This window comes from Larimichthys crocea, unplaced genomic scaffold (assembly GCF_000972845.2).
Source record: "Larimichthys crocea isolate SSNF unplaced genomic scaffold, L_crocea_2.0 scaffold306, whole genome shotgun sequence".
Classification (NCBI taxonomy): domain Eukaryota; kingdom Metazoa; phylum Chordata; class Actinopteri; family Sciaenidae; genus Larimichthys; species Larimichthys crocea.
In genome coordinates this window covers 14,793-19,592 of record NW_020854036.1, presented here as the reverse complement: position 1 = coordinate 19,592, position 4,800 = coordinate 14,793, and the positions used below count along the sequence as shown (strand labels likewise).

General features: G+C 40.8%; 1 long non-coding RNA gene across 1 annotated transcript; it reads right to left on the bottom strand.

The window, feature by feature from the left end:
• Positions 1 to 2,127: 2,127 nt before the first annotated feature.
• LOC109137943 (uncharacterized) lies at positions 2,128 to 2,465 on the bottom strand. The gene is made up of 3 exons (XR_002041789.1): positions 2,440 to 2,465; positions 2,289 to 2,347; positions 2,128 to 2,156 (listed from the first exon to the last, which is right to left on the bottom strand). It is a non-coding gene; the product is annotated as an uncharacterized LOC109137943 (long non-coding RNA).
• Between the last annotated feature and the right edge of the window lie 2,335 nt (positions 2,466 to 4,800).

Genomic DNA, 4,800 nt, shown 5'->3' with positions numbered 1-4,800 from the left:
ATTAACACATCAGGATGTGTTTAGCTGCACGATCCGACTCTGGAATGGGCTCAGGATAAACCCTACCGCCAGCTATGTCGTTACCCATGATAAAACCAACGCCATCAATGGGAAAAGCTAGCGGACACCCACATGAAAATAACCAGTTGCCAGCTCCGACTGCACATGGATCCGATGCAGTGGTGCGGGGATGAGACCCATCTCAATTCCCCTAACCACAGTACTGGCGTCAGACTTGGTACCAGGTGGCAACACACTGGACAGAATGAGGGATGGGGAGGCAGGCAGTGTCACGTAGCACAGTCACTAGCCGCTGGTCCTCGGTGTGTCTGTAGGCGTGTAGGTCCAGAAATGGTGACATCCAATGGGCATCCACGAATGCCAGGACGCTCCAGTACCGGGTCAAAGCTTTGATTTATTTTGTTACACAGAGATAATGAATCTTGTCGTGCGCTACACGAACTTACATGGGAGAAGAATGATCCATGGATGGACGGACCTTGATGCCACCACAATTCGGGCATACATCAGGCTCCTTCTTTTGGCGGCGTGTACAGGTCCCGTGGTGAAGCCACCCTCAGCCTCTGGGATACCGAGTCCGGACAGCACATTTTCCAGGCGGCCATGTCACGGAAAATGTTCGTAATGATCAGCAGGGTCCTGCGTTTTGATGACCACCTGTCCAGACCGCGGCAACGGGCAAATGACAAGCTCGACGCGGTTAGGGAGTTCTGGGACCTGTGGATAGCCCGGCTTCCGCTCATGTTCAACCCTGGAACTGATGAGCAACTGGTGCCATACCGGGGACGGTGCAACTTTAGGCAGTACATGCCCATGAAGCTGGGCCGGTATGGCCTGAAAATGTGGGTAACATGTGACATGGAGACATCCTACGCCTGGAGGATTGCAGTCTACACCGGGAGATCAGCTGGTGCGCCACCAAGGCAGGAGGGTTATCTTAGAGATGACGGAGGGCCTGAGTGGCGCGACTGTCATATGTGACAATTTTTTTTCACACATTTGGATTCACAGCGACACACACCGTGTTGTCGTACTGCCCAAAGCGGGGAAAAAATGTGCTTCTGATGAGCACAAAGCACCAGGTCCCAGAAATCTCCAGCGGGGAGAAAAGGAAGCCAACCATGATCCTCGATTATAACCGCTGCAAGGGGGGAGTGGACATCATGGATGAGGTATGTTTACGCAATCCATAAACACACACACATGTTTATATATTATTATTTTATTTTTATTATTTTTCGGAATTTATGTGCTATGTTATATGTCTGAAATGTTGTACTATTCAGCATTTCTTATGTATAAAACATGTTTCATTATCTTTGTTCTGATTCTGTTCCTTTTTTCCTTATTTCCTTTTTTGTTTTGTAGATGATTGCAACATACTCATGCAGAAGGAAGACCAGACGGTGGCCCTTGGCGATCTTCTTCAATGTAGTGGACATCAGTGCCCTGAACGGGTACATCATATGGAAAGCCATCAATCCCACGTGGAATCAGGGAAAGTTATTCAAACATAGGGTCTTCCTTGAGGAGCTGGGGAAGGCACTGATAGTCCCACAGATGGCATAGAGACAGTGCCTCCCTAAAGCACCAGGTCTGGCCAGCCTCGTCTTACAGGCTCAGACTGGCCCAAGTAAGCGCACCACGGGAACAACCCCCCGCACCTCCAGGGCAAGGAGGCAGTGTGCGCTCTGCAAAGTCAGAAGGGTTGTATTGTCTACATGCATAAAATGTGCTCAACCACTGTGCAAGGAGCATTACTGCACAATCTGCAGCTCCTGCCTCCCATGAAATGTTGTGTACTGTTATATTGTTGTTGTTTATTATTGTTATTCATATTGTTCTTGATCCGTTTTGTTTTATGTAATAATAAATAGTGGAAATGTCAATACGTGAGGTTCTTTGTTACAGCACAAAAAAGGTAAAAAAAAAAATCATTAATATTTGATATATGATTAGGACTGATGCTGGTTTAAAAAATATTTTAAAATTTTCAAAAAAATAATAATTTATAAGATTTTTATAGCTTGATATGTTCATGCACATGTAGTGGCTTTGTACTCTCTCTCGTTGCGTTGTGTATTTCACAGAAGAAGGCCGTCACTTTTGGCAAACTTGTCGTTTATTTCGGACATCTGGCAGAAGGATCAACACATAACGTCAGTCCCATTTCCCTCAGACACACAACACACGTCGGGGAGACAGCAAGGTCCGACTGCCCAATTAGTATTAAAATTAACATACATAAAGAACAAAATGTAATATACCTGGCAGAAGGATCAACACATAACGTCAGTCCCATTTCCCTCACACACACAACACACGTCTGAAAAATATAAAATGAAAAGAAAGTACAGGTTAGCTAACCATGTGCAATTAATCTGAAACAATAGCGGAGCTCACAACTCATGCACCTACCGGGGAGACAGCAAGGTCCGACTGCTGCTCTCAACCGGGATGTACGACCCTAAACTACAGGGGTGCTGCCTTCAAGGTCAATAGGACAATTAAGTGTGTGTGAGTTTTTATGGCAAGTGGAATCATCTTCACCTTAACTCCGTTACACACACATTTATGTGTGGAAGGGTCTTTAACGTAATTATTTTATGAAATGTGACACTAAAAAAATAAATAATGCATATAAACAAATATTGCTGCTCATCTTTGACATACACCAAGATGCAATAATCAAAACATTAATAATCCAGTTTGCATAAAGTATATTGAAAATAAGTAATTTTTTTGTTTTTTTAGACCAAAAAAATGGAGGTGTACTGTATCATGACAAACACTTAGTCATTTAATGGTTAAAAATAAAATAAAGTCGTGAATATTTGATGTGTATGATTAGGACTGATGCTGGTCTAAAAAAAAAATCATTTATAAGATTTTTATAGCTTGATATGTTCATGCACACATTTATGTGTCGAAGGTTCTTTAACGTAATTATTTTGGTGGGTAACCAATATAGCATTTTAGCATGCTATTTGCTAATTAGCACTCAAGCTGATGGACATGGCGCTAGTTTTAAGATGTATTTAGTAAAACCTAAACCAAAGTGCCAAACATGGTAACATCATAGATGACTGAACTTGTGTCATGATAAACAAGAAAACCGAGTAAGAGAGCAACTGATGATTGCACAAATCCGCAATACATCAACTTAAAAAAAATTCTAAATATATTAACAAGGCCCCACATAGACCTCAAATCAGTGAAGACGGCACCACCATATCAATTTGGACAAATGTAACTCAGCAATGGTTTCCACTGGGCCAGGGAGAAAGAAAAAACAAAAACAAACATTCTCTCCACATTTCAGACAACTTATCTAATTGAATGGACAGACAAGTCACAAATAGCTTCACAGAGAATATGAGCAGCAAGACAATAATAAACGAAACAGAAGTTACATATGCCAATATACATCGCCTGAAATTATCTTATGTGTTAAACATTTATTTCGTCATGCTTATCTGATCGACATTGAAAATATTTGCTCGATAATCAGTGGATAAACCTCGCTAACCCTCAAGGGGGAGGTAAATGCCACTTTCTGTTGACTTAAAATGAAAACAAATGAAGGACAGACAGCAGCTGTGTGAATTACAGGATTTTAACGTCAAATTAGGTAAGATTGATGCAGACTCTGTTCTTAATCCTGTACTTTAATGTGTTAGGTGTTCATAGTCTTAATTTAGCTAACATTTGCTAATTGACACTAAACTGTGGAATTTAAATTTAATCTGGAAAACCTTTGACCCGATGGTGATGCACTGGTGAGGAATAGTCACGGGACCACCAAAATCATTTCATCCTTGGGAAGCATAAATGTCTATATGTAGTTTTACTGCAATCCATCCAACATTCTGGTTCAAAATGGTCCAAATGGACAATAGACCAACATTCTGATTCTTAGATTCATGCTTGCAGCAAGAGTCTAACCTTCTTGCTAAGTGCCAACTTTATGACCCACTTTATTCATTAACCATATTACTGCTATCGATGGGAGGGAGAGAGAGAGAGCAGCTGTGTGGATTACAAACGACTGAATGATTTTAGCGTCATGTTATGCTCAGTCTAATGCAGACTGTGATCACGAGATTATAAAACTTGCATAAATATGGAAATATAGATGGTTTTCAAGAGCTAGTGATTTTTATTTAAATGAATGTGGGGATATCTTCAGCTGTAACAAAACTGCCAAAGCTGTTTTTACTGTTACGCAGACTGGTAGCTTCATATGTACACAGACCACTGAGGTATCTTATCTTGTCATGCAATAAGTATAGTTTTGTATAAAGCATGTCTTCTGCCCTCGGCTAAGAGCTTTAGCCTATGCAGCGAGCTAAACATATTGCACTCGTGAGGCGTTCTTCAGTTTACTGAACCATTTTACTTTGTAAAACTGTGAGAAAAGAATCACAATACACAACATTCAGTTTCCATGTAAAAACATACATTCACACTTATTTCTGTGTGTAGAATAGCCAACCTGAGGTCTTAACATTAGCAATACATAGTATTTTGAATAGCTACCACAATGCTAAATGGTAACATCAGCTATACTGAGTGAATGGCGTACCGCCTTCAATAACACGAAACGCAAAATGAAAGCACTAGTAAACATTCCTAATTGAGCATATTTGATTTAACTTACAGACTATGCCTTTGACAAGCGCAAAAGGAATGTTATCATTTAGCATTGTGGTAGCTATTCAAAATACTATGTATTGCTAATGTTAAGACCTAAGGTTGGCTATTCACACACAGAAATAA